Source organism: Puma concolor, chromosome D2 (genome assembly GCF_028749965.1).
Source record: "Puma concolor isolate L17-30 chromosome D2, mPumCon1.1.hap2, whole genome shotgun sequence".
Taxonomy (NCBI): Eukaryota; Metazoa; Chordata; class Mammalia; order Carnivora; family Felidae; genus Puma; species Puma concolor.
This window is the reverse complement of record NC_141677.1, coordinates 73663097-73681408: the sequence shown is the minus strand read 5'-3', so window position 1 is coordinate 73681408 and position 18312 is coordinate 73663097. Positions and strand designations below refer to the sequence as shown.

General features: G+C 41.5%; 1 protein-coding gene across 2 annotated transcripts in view; it reads right to left on the bottom strand.

Moving 5' to 3' along the window:
• Window positions 1-18312, bottom strand: part of ATRNL1 (attractin like 1) — a 772750-nt gene that overhangs the window by 65629 nt on the left and 688809 nt on the right. The gene's annotated exons all lie outside the window — the stretch shown is intronic.

Here is an 18312-nt window from a genome sequence, read left to right as displayed (position 1 = left end):
TAGGTGGTCTAGAATATGCTCGTGGAAACACAATGTTTAAAAATCCTTTTAGAGAACGCTTACACAGGGAAGAGTAAAATAACGATGATTAATGATGAAAAAGTGGAAATAACCCAAATGTCCATTAAAAATGATTAAGTAATTTAGGGTCCATCAATATTACAGAATATTATGGGATCATGGTCAATATGATGAGAAATAATATTTCATTAGAATAGTCATAATACACAGCTTAAAAAAAGCAGGTTATGGAGCGCCTGGGTGGCTCAGCTGGTTAAGCACCTGACTTTGACTCAGGTCATGATCTCATGGTTCGTGAGTTTGAGCCCCGCGTCGGGCTCTGTGCTGACAGCTCGGAGCCTGGAGCCTGCTTCGGATTCTGTGTCTCCCTCTCTCTCTGCCCCTCCCCCACTCGTGCTCTCTCTCTCTCTCTCTCTCTCTCTCTCTCTCTTTCTGAAAAGTAAACATTGAAAAAAAGCAGCTTACAATATTTTATATTATTTATATTTTATACCTGGAGGGACAGGGAGGGAGGGAGAAGGAAAGATTCCTCTAGAAAAGAGCCTGGAAGAACAGAAAGTTAATATTAATATGGTATTGTAAAGTGATTTCTATTTTCTTCTGTGTATTTTTTCAATGTTCCAAAAACTTGCTACAGTGAATGTGTATTAGCATTTAAAATCAGATACAAAGTGTTACTCTTTAAAAAGAATTCTTATACAAAGCACTTGACACAAAACTACTGGACTTAATAGCTTAGAGACAGGTCATATTTAGTAAGATAACTTGTGAGTACTTGTTATTTGATGTGAACCTAGAAAAAAAAAAAAAAAAAAAACAAACAAAACAGTGAGAATTGATTGGTGCAATTCATCCCTAGTGGTGAAGTGAACTGCAGAGGACGTCTTCCTGAGAGTGGGGCAGTATTATCACTGTCCCACCTCCAAGGAGCTAACAATATTATTATTAATTCTTGTCATACTATACGATCTCTGTGAGAACAATGGAATTTAAAATGAGACGTGATTCTTTGAGTCTGTTTATTATTATTATTTTTTTTGGAGAAGGCACAAATTTTACATAAGTACTCTCTACTTATACAGTCACTGTTCATCATTTAATTATATAGTTAATGCCATGGATTACAATAGTGAGTGCGCAAAGATGTAATTATAGGATAAGTACCTGGTAATTTCTATTCTCTAAAGTGAAGACTGAATGCTAATTAGCTTTAAGCATATTACAGTAGGTGTAATTATCAGGTAATCTTTGGGAATGTGTACCTTTTGGATCAGCACTTATTAAGAAAATCCCATGTAGTTACTGAGGAATGTCATAAAAAGCTGCAGACCTTTGTGCACTGATAAAAAAGAATAATTAGAGACGCCGATTCCACTGTCACCTTATTGGTATTCCTATATCCCTGCTGCTCCCTTGTATTTCGGTCTGTCTAAATGCTCAATTATTCAATATTCCCAGCTACCTGGGAAACCTGGAAAAGCTGAACATGCGATGCACATCTAAGTACAAAAGGCCCGAAGAAGCCAAGTCCAGCAAATAGAGCCCCTCTTCGGCAGTTTTTGCATTTAAATATGAAATCCTAACCAAGTGTCCAGGTGGCGAAAATTTTTGCTTCAGCAGCTGCCGCACCGACTCAGGAATTCAAAAGCAGAAGCCCAACAGATGAACGATTCCCCGTAATATTATCTCTGCAACATGCAATTTGTTCTCAATGATAATTAGATATTTAGAGAGAGCCATAATCAGGAAGAAGCGGCTTAATGCTTTTTGTGGTGGCGGCTGTTTGCAGAGACTCTCCTGACAGCCGGGGGGATCCACTGTGGGAGCGACGTGATTCTGTCATTGGAGAGTGCTGGCTCTACAGAGAGACGGCTGACACGTTCTGTGCTGTGAAATAAAACCATCCTAAATTCGAACCTTTCTAGAGTTAATTGGTGTGTGTCATAGCTCCCATCCTTGAAAATAGGCCAGGATTCTGTTTGTAAGTGCTTCATAGCACGGATTATCGAAAGAAATATTGGGCCTGATATAAAAAGCAATGAGGTAAAATACAGTTTCAAACGTGTTTTGGAAGGATGACGGCTAACACAGCCAGGTAAAGGTAAGGTCCAGATGGAAAGTGCTATTTTCTTTTGCTTGTTTATGACGGCTGGTTCCCTTTCGCCTCGGCTCTAGAATTGCCGCTATCAGAGCTCGTATCTCAGTGCGCATTGTTTTTCCTGGTATTTTATTTACAGAATCAACTACCAGGTTCCTTTCTACGAACAGAGTGGACACCAAGCTACTGGAAAATGTCCTTCCTGACACTGACCTCAAATGCCCCACCGCAGGCTGAGTGAAGGGAACAAGAAGATTGTTTTGTACATCTGAAGGGTGCAAGCTATTTCCCAACAGGGCAGAGACCCTTGCCCCAGCGGGATCGTTCATCTCCAGAGTCATAGTTCTCTCTATACCCAAATCCCAGAAGACTCTTTCCTGCTGTCTCCTCTCCAGCGGTAACTACTAAACTGACTATCACCACTGATGAGTTGTCATTAAAAAAGCAACTTGATGTAAATGCAATCACGTAATAGATACTCTGTTCTGGCTGGCTTCTTTCGCTTGACCTTACCTAAGGGAGATTCTTCTGCAGTGCAGCGTGTAGAGATAGTTTATTCCTCTGTTGTGTACTAGTCCTGTGTGGGAATAGACGACACGCTCCTGTTGGTGGCTGTTTGGGCTGTGCTCAGCATTTAGCTACTACAATTACACTGCTATGAGCATTCATGTTCATGTCCTTTGGTATTCATTCATACCCATTTCTGTTGGGTTTATACCTAAAGATATAATGGGCCTGCTGACTCCTAACAGTTGTAACTCACTCGTACGCATGCGAGCTTTGTTTTTCTAGAAGAGAGTTTTGTTAAGGAATGGGTCTGAGACGGACTGAGAAGTGAGAAAGGAAACGGCACCTCTTTTTCCTCTAGGGCTTGTGGGCTGGATGTGAGTCCGTGTGCAGGAGGGGTAAAGGGTGCCTGCACATTTCAATGGGTGTGAAGAGAGGCGTCCAGGAACCAGACGGTGCATGACCACCACCTGCACAAAGTGAGCTCAGGTCTTTTGCCTCAGTAGGAGTTTGGGATTATCAAGAGGTTGCAGCCTTGGACAGCTACGGGCATCTGCTCCCCTGATAGGCCATGCCATTGGAAGGTATTTAAAGACTTCATGGGCAAGGGACAGGAACAAGGGACAGCTGGAGTCAGAGGGTTCAAACAACACCGAAGTCACATGGTAACTGTGGTTCATTCATTTGGGGACTTCCAGAAATAACTAGCAGCCCACTGGGGGGCGGGAAACATTAATGGCTCTCTATCTGGCAAGGGTTGAAGTATTTGTAGACATCTGGTTAATTACAAAACCAGCCAACACTCAAAGGGCTTAGTGCTATTAGCGGCAAAGACCCAACAGCCAGTGGGGGGATAGATGCCATTCCATCCCCCACTCTGCTTCTCACTCCAGTGCAGACCCCTCTCTCCCCAAAACTCTCTCTCTCTCTCCCCCTCTGTGACAAAACCAGCAAGCAGTTTTAGCCCTGCCTAGAAGGACTCTGGAAGGCTTCACAGAGGAGATGACAGTGATGCATGGCCCTGAGGAGTGATAGGATTTTTCCAGGTGACAAAATGCCTTATCGGCTGAAGGCACATCAGGGTGAAGGTATACGACACCTGCTGGGAACCCAGAAAGTTGAAGCGGGCGTCAGAGCCTGAGCGGTGTTTTTCAGACCACTTATTTAGTTTGTAAACACTGCCCCAGTCTGAATGGGGAGAACCTGAGGGCTAGCTTTATCCCCAGGCTGGCCTCACCTCCAGCTTGTCTGGGCACCCTGCCAGCACTACGGTGTATGTGCGTATTTGCTGAGCTCTGTTTTTATTCAAGACCTTTGGTGGCTCGCGTTTCAAACCTCCTAAATCCCTTCCCCAGAGACAACACCTGCTTGTGAATGCTAGGTGCTGAGCCTGTATCATCCCCCAGTTTCCGTTTGTGCCCAGGACCTTGGTTGTGCGGGTCTCAATCCAGTGGGGTTGGGGATGGGACCTGAGAGCTAGAAAACGAGTCTGGGAAGAAACTGAGGGCTGCTAGGAGGAGAGGTTTGAATTCTACCTCATCAGAAATGGCTAGCCCTCAAAGACCTGTAAGTGAGAGGACAGGCTGCATGTGTCTGAGGATGTCACATCTAGCCCCGGTGTGGCAGAGGGACGAGTGAGGCAGGGGGGCCATGTGGAGGCCTGGAGAAGCTGCTGAGTTGTAGCCCAAGGCCAGGGCAAGGTGATGGGATTTACAGCAGACACACCTGGGGAGCTAGCACTCAGCTGAGGCCAAAATATTTCAGCTGTGTGATCATCAGTTTCCACATGTATACAACAGACGCAACGGATGAGAAAGTTAGCCTGGAGTGAGTCAAAGAGTTATCCAGTACCTGGCTTTGTAAACTACAGAAACAGTCTAGGGAATCAGGGGCCAGATCAATACCACCGTTTGACCACATGCAGAGGTTGACGGGGGTTGAGAATGACTCGGATACTTGGGTTAGGCAAACAGAGAGAACACAAGAAAGAAAGATTTGGGAGAAAAAGCTACTGAGTTAAGTGCTGGCCTGAGCACATCTGAGACCTGGGCATCGGCACCCAGGCAGAGACCACGCAATCTTCAGGGCGCTGCGAATGTCTGTGCCCGCTGTCCACGGACAAGGACGCCTGGGGAGAGACACCTGGGTGGCTCAGTAGTTTAAGCATCCAACTTTGGCTCAGGTCATGATCTCACGGTCTGTGAGTTCAAGTCCCACGTCAAGCTCCGTGCTGACAGCTCAGAGCCTGGAGCCTGCTTCGGATTCTGTGTCTCCCTCTCTCTCTGCCCCTCCCCTGCTCCCTCTGTCTGTTTCTCTCTCTAAAATAAATAAAAATTAGAAAAAAAAAAACTAATTATAAAGAACCCTTGGGGAAGTGTGAGCTGAGACACAGCTCATGCTCCGAGGGCCAAGCCCTGAACTCTGGGGCGGATGTGCATTTGCCGAGAGGCAGTATCGGAGCCTGTGGTGGCCCTTGCAAAAGGATACTCCCGTCCACAGGTGAGAAGTGAGCAGGGTAGGCTGTGGGCAGCGCTCAGACATGGGACAGCCCAAGCCTCGCACCAGCCAGGCATCACGCTCAGCGCAAAACTCAGGAAGCCCTTGGTAGAGGGAGCCCCTGAAGCTCCTGAAAAGAAGGACAGTCCCTGAGGACACAAGTCCCAGGCAGCCCCACAAACATACGGGTAGGGAGCCCCCGCATCTCTGATTAATAGTCGAGGGGCATCAGGTGATTCAGATACTCAGCGAATATCTGAGTGGGAAGGGGCCTCATGACTACCCATCCAAAACTTGTTCTTTTTGTTTCCCCCCCGGGGGTAAAAAACCCAACAACACCCTCATCTTGTGATTAAGTGCTTGCTGGTCTCTTCTAAGGCAGGCCTTTCACTACTGTGCATAATAAATACTTGGGAGCACAAAGGGGGTCACTACACTCAAGTGCGCAAGATAGTTAGGATGAAAATTCAGTACCACTCAGGCTGGTGACAGGGACACAGCTGGCCTCTAGGCATTTTACCACATTAATCACAAGCTTCTGGGTCCTTCCAGGTCCGCGCCCGTTTAAATTATCACTGGTCTTCTCTAGTCAGAGCCCGAGGTTCCTCACTTTTCTCCTTAGACCACCCGTTCCCAGCCTGTGTCTCAGATCCCTGGGTCCTTCCAAAAGAGAGCTTTCTAGTGTGAGCTACAGATGTACCTCCTGGGCTGGTAGTGGCAGCCAGCCTAGGTAAAGCACTCTACTTGAGGACTGGAGCAAGATGATGATCCCGAAATAATTTTGGCTCCTGGTCCAGCATATAAACTGCTTCCTGTCCGAGGCAGTCGGCTAATTATTTGCAGATACTTGTTAGCGTCGCCTCTGGTGTTGCCTTTTACCATCTGGTGAATTTTGATTTCTAGCTTCTGAAGTTTTCTGGCTCCTGAATTCAGTTTTTATTGCTCCATTGTGACCTCAGGCTTCTCCACACTATTCTTTCGACCATTTCCTATCCGTCACCCACAGCCTCTTCTCGGCTCCCCAACTTACACGTGCCCATGAGGGTGTGCAATCTCAGTTTCAGTCTGGAAATGTTCTCCTTGCAGCCCCTTGAACCACAGTTGGGCCAGAATATCTAGTATTCCTCTCAAAAAACAAACAAAAAAAAGCCTCATGGTGATTATTTTTTATTTAAAATTTATCTACTATCTATTTCCAGAAACAGATTTAAAGTCGCTAAATAAGGGTGCCTGGGTGGCTCAGCTGGTTAAGCATCCAACTTCTGGCTCAGGTCATGATCTCACAGCTCATGAGTTCGAGCCCTGCATGGGGCTCTGTGCTGACAGCTCAGAGCCTGGAGCCTGCTTCGGATTCTATGTCTCCCTCTCTCTCTCTGTCCTTCCCCCACTTGTTCTCTCTCTCTCTCTCTCTCTCTCTCTCTCAAAAATAAATAAACATTAAGAAAAATAAAAAAAATAAAGTGGCTAAGTAACTATTATTTTATTCTTAGTTCTAGTCATCACAGTTAGGGTCTTCTGCAGTTACCCGTTTTCTATTCCTTTCAAAGTCCCTAATTTCTTTCCCCTCAATTCTCTCTGCCCTATTATGTAACCTCACTGAGTTCACACCCGCTTTTTTGCTGGAAGAAATGTGCCCTCTGCCTACACCTCCTGCAGAAGGCCCTCCTTGCATTGTGGCTTCGCAGTGCGGTGCTAAGAGCACTGACTTGGTAGCTAGTCTGGGTTCCTGACGCTGTGTGATCTTGGATAAGGTACTTTACCTTGGCTTCCCTATCTATACAACTTCAGCAGTAAGTGTGGGGGCTTATCCCGTGGGGTTGCTGTAATGTTGAAGTGAGTATGTGAACACATGTATATGAGCCTTTTTAAATGACATCTGGCACAGAATAAGTAACATATATGTGACAGCTATTATAATTTTTCTCTTCCTTCTATTATTTGTATGCCTAAAACTCCACATTTTCATGTTCTCTCATCCCTACCACTGGAATCTTCCAATCGTTCCATCAAACGATTAATATCTCAGGAATTAGAAGAGAAATTTTTCTACATGTGCAGGTCATGTTGTTGTACCAAGGAGCTACCTGTACTACTCATGTATACACAATACAGGGGCACCAGTATTAAACGGAATGGGTATTAACACAACACATACATTATGCATCAGGGAGCGGAGAATCTAGAAACTGGAGAGCCATAATATAGTGTCAAATGGGACCTTCTTACTCTCTGTATAAATGAAGCACATCTTGGACGGTAAAAGAGAAAAGAAAATGGCGTGTAAGGTAGAAGTTCCCTGCCCCAGATTAATCTGTCCGAACTGGAGACACACTGATCTAATTATCTGATACTCTGCAAGTTTAGACCCCTTTGGCAGGTTCAAAGCATTTGGCTAACATGAGAGAGAGAGAGAGAGAGAGAGAGAGAGAGAGAGAGAGAGAGTGTGTGTGTGTATTTCTTATAGTTCTCTATTTCCTGGGAGAAGAGCGTTTAGTGGCACTTTGTCCTGCCTAAACCATGGCAAGAAATAAGTTGTGTTTCTCATTGCAAAGATCGAACCGTGGAACATCTGGTTGGTGGGAATGATGGTTTGTGCCTGTGGTGCGTGGCCAGTGCGTTGAGGCCGGCCAGCACCATCTGAAGTAGATTTAGCGGGGATGGTGTCCTGCAGAGCAGACCCTGCCTGTTTTTCTGCACATCTGACCACAAGTTAAACGATTTTCAGGCTAGGCCGGCAGAGCCCCAAAGAGGTTTGCCAAGAGAGCGGTGAGGAGGAAGGGAAGGGCGGGTTTCTTGCCCTGTTCCATTTCTACCAGACCAGCTTCACTTCTATCTGGTAGGATTCCTCCAAAGATCTCTCTTGGAGAAAGGATACCGTGGCACCATTTGAATCCTATCTTTCAGAGTAGCTGTAAGTGTCCGAAATATGGGAATGGGTGTCGATTTTCCTGGCTGCACACCTAGGACCTAGCACAGTACTTAGGGTTTTGCCTCTTTTTAGTAAATACTTTCAAGTAAGTAAACAAAATGGTAAAATCTACTTGCCCAGGAAAAATCAGTGCTAAGTCCCCAAGAGGTTGAATGAACAGCACTTTTGCAGGTAATGCTGTAACTGGTTGAAATATTTAAGGTTACCCGTGTAAAATTTTTTTTTTTACTATTTATATTTGGTAGGATTTAAATATTCTCAAACAATGCTTTTATTCCTAAAGTCCAAACAAAATAACTTCATCCGGGTATTACTGTAAGGGAACTATTCGAACACCAGTGCACTTTACTGCCTTGCCACTAACCTAAACCTGACAAAACTGTTCGTACAAATAGGGACTATTTGGATTGGTCCACCCTGTACTCCCAAATTCTGAAGGAAGAGCTGAGGGGGGGGGGGGGCTTCAGTAACCTCCCCACAGACATTGTTGATTTGAGAAAGTGCACAGGCTTCCCACCGTGATTTCCAGAACAGTTTCTAGGGTCTGGCCAGACTTAGGGACGTCTAGGTCTGTACAGGCAGCTTCTTTTCCAGCCATGTGTATTGGCTACAGATCTTTTTTTCAGGCTACATTCTGAAAAGAAGTGATCTCTTTATTCACACTAATAGCAAATAAAATGACTACCATTCTGCCTAAAGTGAAGTATAATGCAAGTACCATTCTAGCTTCAATCAGATAGATGCCTTCTTCTCAATTTTGTTCTCATGCTTCTAAGAAAGCCGGAAAAATATTCTATGGCAATAGCAGCTCAGAGCAGCTCTATTACAGTATACCAGTCACTCATTTTAGTTTGCAATTGCTTATAAAGCACAAAAGTTGTATGGTTCTTGGCGTGGATCCATAAGGCGGAAAATTTACAGTGCTGTGCTTCTAATTGTCTACTACTCCTTTTAAAGGGAATATCATTCTAGATAAATTGTTTAGCTGAAATGCTAGGAATGTTTTAAACAGAAAAAAAATGTTTCCTTTCCCGGAACTGTCAGAACAGTTCTCTAATTAAAACATGGTAGGCTTATAGCTAAGAGAATATTCAGAGAGCAAGAGGTTAGAATGCAGTTTACTGATCACTTAAAAACACAAATTACAAAAAAAAATGCTTTAAAATTATTTTTTAATGTATACTATCTTTTCAATTAGTTAACTATGCTTATCACCGTCAAATCTCCATAATGATACAGCAATCATTCATTCATACAATCTTAATAGAACACAGACTGAATTGTATCTTTAAATGAGTGAATTTACATAATAATCCCTTGACCCTTCCCCAGTCTGGAGATTTCATTTCTAAGAGCCTCAAAAACATGAAGCATGATTACAAATCAAGAAAAAAGTAGGAAAGAAGAAGATGGCAGAGTAGGAGGATCCTAAGCTCAACCTCATCCCACGAATACAAGACTCACGTCAACCTGAAGACCGGCAGAATATACTCCACAACTACATGTACAGAAGAAGCCACATGGAAGAGGGTAGGAAGGGCGGGGATGCAGTTGGCAAGCAAAGGGACTTGTGGGACTGTCTGTGGGAGGGACAGACACTGGGGCACAGAGAGGGGAGAGAAACAGACCCCTATATCCATAAGCCCACACGGGGAGGCTGAATCCTCATAACATTTGGCTTTGAAAACCAGAGGGCCTCATTTGGTGAGTTCCTACAACCAGTGGTATTCAAAGCCTGGAATTTAAAAAAAAAATCAGCAGGGTTGGCTCTGAGGGAGCTGGGAGGGCAAGAGGAATTTGAGTCCCTGCCCTCAAGGAGACAGCACAATAAACAGCCCCCAAAGATACAGCACAGAAGCAGCTGTGTGAAAGGAGCCTGGGGCATAAGGGAGGAATGATTATTTACCAAAGGGACAGAAATTGCTAGGGAACTCCTCTGGAAACAAAGGAACTGGCAGGCACCATTTCTGTCCCCTGTGCTGCCGTGTAAACACATAACCGGCGGCAGGAACTTGCGACCTAACTTGCTTGCTGGCACTGCTGCCCTGCTCCCTGTGCTATGCTTCCACCAGTCCATCCAGACAGACGGCCTGCCTCAGGCCAGGTGCCCCTCCCACTGAGGACTGGGGCACACAAAGCCTGCTAGCCCTGCTTCCTGTGGCACCATGCCCTGTGCTGTGCTTCAGCAGGTCCACTCTCGCTAACGCTCTCTTGGCCAGAGCCCACACAGGGCAGCCTGGCAGTGAGCAAGCAGCCCCTGTAGTGGCCAGCACCACCCCAAAGTGACTCCTGCACCAGAAACAGGGAAAGATAATGACACACACCAGTCAGTCACAGGCCCCAGTGGGCTGGAGGAGACGAGTGTTCTGACTGCAGGCCCTGCCCACCAAGGAAAGCTTATCAGGGGACACACAAGGAAAGTGCCCTGAAGTTTGGTGCTACTGCATCTCTGGAAAATGCCTCAAGCCCAAGGCATCTCCAGACTGGCCCAATAACATCACAGGGACCATATACTGCTCACAAAAGGCAAAGAGAGCCATTGCAGATAACTGGACTGAAGGAAAAGGTGGCTCAGCCACAACAGCAGGGTGCACACAACATACAAAGGAGACATCCCTGAAGCACCAAGTTCTGATGAACAGGAGACACTGTATAGTAGGGCACTACAGGACCTCTTCTTCGTAAGGCCATTACTTCCTTTTTTTTAAATTTTTTTAAATGTTTATTTATTTTTGACAGAGAGAGAGACAGAACATGAGCAGGGGAGGGGCAGAGAGAGAGGGAGACACAGAATCCGAAGCAGGCTCCAGGCTCTGAGCCATCAGCACAGAGCCCGATGCGGGGCTCGAACTCACAGACTGTGAGATCGTGACCTGAGCCGAAGTCAGACGCTCAACCGACTGAGCCACCCAGGTGCCCCAAGCCCATTACTTTCAAGTGCAGGAGACATAGCTGTCTTTCCTAACACACAGAAACAGACACAGAGAGTTAGACAAAATGGGGAAATAGAGGAATGTGTCTCAAATGAAAGAACAGGACAAAATTACAGCAAGAGACCTAAGTGAAATGGACATAAGTAATATGCCTAATAGAGAATTCAAAGTAATTGTCATAAATATAATCACTGGACTTGAGAAAAGAGTGGAGGCATCAGCAAGACCCTTAACAATGAGATAAAAAAGAAACAATCAGAGATGAAGAACACGATAAATGAAATTAAAAATACACTAGCTGGAATAAATACTAGATCAGACAAAGCAGAGGAAAAAATTAGTGACCTGGGGGACAGAATAACAGAAAGTAATCAAGCTGAGCAGGTGAGAGAAAAAATAATTATGCAACATGAGAATTTACTTAGGGAACTCAGCAACTCTATCAAGTGTAATAACATTAGCATTATAGAGACTCCAGAAGAAGAGAAAGAAAAGGGGTGGAAAATTTATTTGAAGAAATAATAGCTGAAAACTTCCTAAATCTGGAAAATGAAGCAGAAACCAGGTGCAGGAGGCACAGAGATCTACCAACAAAATGAACTGAAGGAAGTCCACACCCAAGACACATAGTAATTAAGAGGGAAAAAAGTAGTGATAAAGAGAGAAATTTAAAAGCATCAAGAGAAAAGAAAGCAGTTATATACAAAGGAAACCTCATAAGGCTATTAGCTGATTTTTCATCAGAAACTTTCAGGCCAGACAGGAGTGGCATGATTTATTCAAAGTGCTAAAAGGAAAAAATCTACAGACAGTACTCTATCCATCAAGGTTATTATTCAGAATAGAAGAAGAGATAGAGTTTCCCAGACAAACAAAAGTTAAAGGAATTCATGACCACTAAACGGTCCCCACAGGAAGGGGACTCTATAAGTGGAATGGAAAGACCATAAGGGAGAGTAAGGAAAGTAGGAAACACAAAAGCAGTAAATATAATTATATCTGTCAAAATCAGTCAGGAGACTCACACGATAAAAGGATGTAAATTTTAACACCATTTACCTAAAATCAGAGGAGGAGAGGAGTAAGGAATGGGCTCAAATTTAAGTGACCATCAACTTAATATACACTGGTATATACAGAAGACGGTATATACAAACTGAATGGTAAACACAACTCAAAAACCAGAAGTAGATATGCAAAAAATAAACAAAAAGGAATCCAAGTATATCACTAAAGAAAGTCAACTAATCATGAGAAAAGAGAACAAGAGAAAAAAGGAATGGTGAAAAACTACAAAACAAGTAACAAAATGGCAATAAATACATATCAATCAGCAATTACTCTGAATGTAATTGGACCAAATGCTCCAATCAAAAGACATAGGGTGACAGAACGGATTAAAAAAAAAAAAAAAAAAGACTCATCTATATGCTGTCTACAAGAGACTTATTTCACACCTAAAGACACATGCAGATTGAATGTGAAGGTATGGAGAATCATTTATCATGCAAATGGATGTGAAGAGAAAGCTAGGGTAGCAATACTTATATTGGACAAAATAGACTTTAAAATAAAGACTGTAACAATATGGGGCACCTGGGTGGCTCAGTCGGTTAAGCGTCCAACTATTGATTTCAGCTCAGGTCATGATCTCACAGTTTTTGAGATTGAGCCCTGCATCAAGCTGTGTGCTGACAATGTGGAGCCTGCTTGGGCTTCTCTCTTTCCCTCTCTCTCTGTTCCTCCCTCACTCTTGTGCTCTCTAAATAAATAAATAAACTTTAAAAAAAGACTGTAACAAGAGAAAAAGAAGGACACTACATAATCAAAAGAGGGACAATCCAACAAGAAGATATAACAATTTTAAATATTTATTCACCCAAAATGGAAGCACTCAAATACCTAAAGCAGTTAATAATAAACATAAAAGAAGCAATCGATAGTAATAGTAGGGGATTTTGACATCACACTTACATCAATGGATAGATCATACGACCAGAAAATCAACAAGGAAACAGTGGCTTTGAATGCACACTGGACCAGATGGATTTAACAGATATATTCAGAATATCCATCCTAAAACAGCAGTATACACATTCTTTTTAAGTGTACATGTAACATTCTCTAGAATAGATTACATGTTAGGCCACAAAACAAGTCTTAACAAATTCAAAGAGTGGAGCCATACCATGAATCTTCTCTGGCCGCAACACTATGAAGCTAGAAATCAACCAAAAGAAAAACCCTGGGAAGAGCACAAATACATGGAGGCTAATAACATGCTACTAAACAATGAATGGGTCAACCAAGAAATCAAAGAAGAAATAAAAAATACATGGAGGTAAATGAAAAGAGAAACACAATGGTCCAAAATCTTTGGGATGCAGCAAAAACTATTCTAAGAGGGAAGTTTACAGCAATATAGCTCTACCTCAAGAAGTGCACGTGTGTGCATGCACACACACACACACACCCAAGAAACACCTCAAATAAACAACCTGGCCTTACATCTAAAGGAACCAGGAAAAAAAGAACAAATAAAACCCCAAGCCACTAGAAGGAAATAAATAATAAAGACTTAGAACAGAAATAAATGAAATAGGAACTACAAAAACAAACAAAAAACAAATAAAACAAAACAAAACAAAACATAACAAAAATCAAAACAGTAGAACAGATTGATAAAACCAGGTGCTGCTTCTTTGAAAAGGTCAACAAAATTGAAGGAATGATAAATTCCTAGAAGCATACAACAAAAAACTGAACCAGGGGAAATAGGAAATTTCAACAGATCAATTCCCAGCAATGAAACTGAATCAGAAACAAAACAAAAAAACAAAAACAAAAACAAAAAACAAACAAGAAAACCATCTCCCAACACCAAAAGTCCAGAACCAGATGAATTCTACCAAATATTTAAAGAAGGGTTAATACCCATTCTTCTCAAACCATTCCAAAAAAATAGAAGAGGAAGGAACACTTCCACATTCATTCTATAAAGCATGCATTACCTTGATACCAAAACTAGTTAAAGATACTACAAACAAAGAGAACTATCGGCCAATAGCTTTGATGAACATAGCCACAAAAATCCTCAACAAAATATTAGTAAACTAAGTCCAACAATACCTTAAAAAAATCTTCACCATGATCAAGTGAGATTTATTTCTGGATACAAGGGTGGTTCAGTATTTGCAAATCAATCATCGTGATACATCACATCCATATAAGAAAGGATAAAAACCATATGATCATTTCAACGGATGCAGAAAAAGCATTTGACAAAGTACAACATCCATTCATGATAAAATATCTCAACAAAATAGGTTCAGAGGGAACACACCTCAACATAATAAAGGCCATATATGAAAAACCTACCACTAACATCATACTCAATGGGAAAAAAATGAGAACTTTCCCTCTAAGATCAGGAACAAGACAAGGATGTCCACCCTTACCACTTTTATTCAACATAGTAATGGAAGTCCTAGCCACAGCAATCAGACAAGAAAAAGCAATAAAAGACATCCAAACTGGTGAGGAAGAACTAAAACTTTCACTATTTGCAGATGACATGATACTCTATATAGAAAACCCTAAATAACTCAACCAACAAACTACTAGAACTGATAAATGAATTCAGTAAGGTCACAGGATACACACAATATACAGAAATCCATTGTGTTTCTATATGAATAATGAAGCAACAGAAAGAGAAATACGAAAGCAATCCCATTTACAATCACACCAAAAATAATAAAATACCCAGGAAAAAACTTAATCAAAGAGGTGAAAGACCTGTACTTTGAAGACTATAAAACATTGATGATAGAAATTGGAGATGACACAAACAAATGGAAAGATATTCCGTGCTCGTGGATTGTGAGAACAAATATTGTTCAAATGCCCATACCACCCAAAGCAATCTAAAGATTTAATGCAATCCTTATCAAAATACCAACAGTGTTTTTCACAGAACTAAAACAAATGATCATAAAGTTTATATGGAACCACAAAAGATCCCGAATAGCCAATACAGTCTTGAAAAAGAAAAACAAAACTGGAGGTATCACAATTCCAGATTTCAAGTTATACTACAAAGCTGTAGTAATCAAAGCAGTATGGTACTGGCACAAACATAGACACATAGATCAACAGAACAGGATAGAAAGTCCAGGAACAAACCCATGATTATATGGTCAATGAATCTTCAATGAGAGGCAAGAATATGCAATGGGAAAAAAAGACAGTCTTTTCAACAAACAGTGTTGGGAAAACTAGGACAGCTACATGCAAAAAAAAAAAAAAAAAAAAAAAGTGGATCATTTTATTACACCATACACAAAAATAAACTCGAAATGGATTAAAGACCTAAATATAAGACCTGAAACCATAAAAGTCCTAGAAGAGAGCACAGGCAATAATTTCTCTGACATCAGCCATAGCAACATCTTTATAATTAGGTCTCCTGAGGCAAGGAAAATAAAAGTAAAAATAAACTATTGGTACTACATCAACATAAAAAGCTTCTGCACAGTGAAGGAAATAACCAGCAAAACTAAAAGATAACCTACCGAATGGGAGAAGATATTTGCAAATGACATATGCAATAAAGGGCTTGTATCCAAAATATATAAAAAATCAATAGCCAAAAAACAAATAATCCAATTAACAATGGGCAGAAGTCATGAACAGACATTTGTCTAAAGAAGACATACAGATGGCAACAGACACATGAAAATATCTCATCACTCATCAGCAGGAAAATGCAAATCAACACTACAATGGTATATCACCCCATACCTGCCAGAACGGCAAATATCAAAAACACAGGAAACAAGTGTTGGCAAGGATGTGGAGAAAAGGGAACCCTTGTGCCCTGGGGATGGGAATGCAAACTGGTGTAGCCACTGTAGGAAACAGTATGGAGTTTCCTCAAAAATTTACAAGTAGAACTACCATGTGATTGCACATGCACATGTGCAGTAATTGAACAACTAGGTACTTACCCAAAGAGTACAAAAACACTAATTGGAAAGGATACATGCTCCTCCTGTTTATTGCAGCATTATTTATAATGGCCAAATCATGGAAGTACCCAATTGTCCATCGTTAGATGAATGGATAAAGAAAATGTGGCACATACACAATGGAACATTATTTCGCCATAAAAAAGAATGAAATTTTGTCATTTGCAACAACATGGATGGGGTTAGAGGCTATAATTCTGAGTGAAATCAGTCAATTATAGAAATACAAATGCCATATGATTTCACTCATATGTGGAATTTAAGAAATAAAACAAGTGAACAAAGGGGAAAAAGGAGAGACCAACCAAGGAACAGATTCGAAAGTAGAAAGAACAAACCGACGGTTACCAGAGGTGAAGTGGATGGGGGGATGGGTGAAATAGGTGACGGGGATTAAAGAGTACAATTATCATGAGCACTGAGCAGTGTATGGAATTTTTGAATCACTGTATTGTACACCTGAAATTAACATAACACTGTATGCTAACTATACTGGGATTAAAATCAAAATATAAAATTTCAAAAAAGTGGAAAAGATTCAGATAAGCTTCTGAGTCACAAAGAAAATGTCAGTTATAAATTTCATGCATTTTACTAGGTATGTAGGTATGTTCATGCTTTTAACCAAATAAATAAGAGCCAAAAAAAAAAAAATAGCAAAAGCATTGGTGAGATCTGAAGGAAGAGTACGTATCGCTTGTTAGGCACTGAATTAAGCATGTTATGGACATTATTTCTTTTGAGCCTTACACTATTCCTAAGAAATACTATTATCCCCGTTTTACAGAATGAAAAACTAAATCTAACAAAGGCTAAGTGTCTTTCCAGGCTAAAATACCTAGGAAGTGATCCACCCATATCTGACTACAAATCTGATATTCTGACCATTAAAAACCACACTGCCCTTTCCATTTAGTTTGTGCCTGTAGGTTCTGGGCTGGGTAATATGAGGACCTCACACATCGTGGTTCACTAGCTCATACTTGACATCTATTGCATTTTACTTTGTATCCAAAATACCCAGTTTTGGTTTTCTACTTTGCCTTTCAGTGTCCCTATGACTTGAATGTTGTGCTAAACCGAGCCCTTGGTCTTTAATGGTTGGTTTTATCGAGGCCTTGAGCTGAGATAAACTCTCCATCAGTGAACTCAAGTCTCTTGACTAGATCTCAACTCATGCTGCCACATCTTTGGAATGCCAACAGCCAGCCCTCTAGCCTCCTGTGAATCACTGGCCTCACTCCTGCCCCAAATCTCTTTCTTCCAGTCGTTGGCTAATTCCTGGTCACCCTGCAAAGTTTCCACTGCAGTGTCATGTACTCAGGGAGGCCATCTCTGACTGTGAAATCTAAATGAGGAACCCTTATTATGCTCTCTCATACCATTCTGTATATACTTCAGTGCAATTATCACAATTTTTTAATGTTCAATTATTTATTTTATTATAATGTTCATTTATTGAGGCGGGGCTCGATCTCACAAACCGTGAGATCATGACCTGAGCTGAAATCAAGAATTGCACGCTTAACTGATTGAGCCATCCAGGTGCCCCCAATTATCACAATTTTTAATTAGGTATGCATTTGTGTGTTTTTTTTTTTTTTTTTTTTTTTTTTTTTTTGATGTCTGTCACCCACACCAAACCGTAAGCTCCATAAGAGCAGGGACCATGCCTGTTTGTTTGCCCTGAACAAATACCTAGTAAGTGCTCACTGCTTATAAATGAAACAAACTATGCAAAACTCTTAGCACATAATAGGTGCTCAATACACAGTAGTAATATTGTTTTATGAATGTTTGAAATTTCCTTAGATCCTTGGATATTTACCTTTGTTCCACGTTTTTGTCTCAAGGACTAATATCTTGGTGTAGAGGGATTTCTCTTGAAATCCCTTTCTTGACTGTTCTTAGAAAAACTGACCCTGAACTGGTTCCTCCATTTGTCCCTCAGGATGACCTAACCGCAAGATGCTATCTGACCATCTAGTCCCTCTCCCTCCCCAAACTGAGTAATGATAGTAAGTTTCAATTGTACGAATGTTCGATTTATATAGATTACATAATATTTAATGATTCCTTGCTTGCTAGGATCTTCAGAGTAATTCCAACAGCACAACAACTTTATCCAATTGAAAAAGAGTTCTCAAATTGACTTATGTTAAGAACTTTGCTATTAACATAAAAATCTCTTTAATGAGTTCACTAGCAGAGATGTATAATGCTGAGATGTACAAAAAAATAAATGATTTATTAGTCAACATAATTCAATTTTGTCACCAAGTCCTATCAATTCCTATT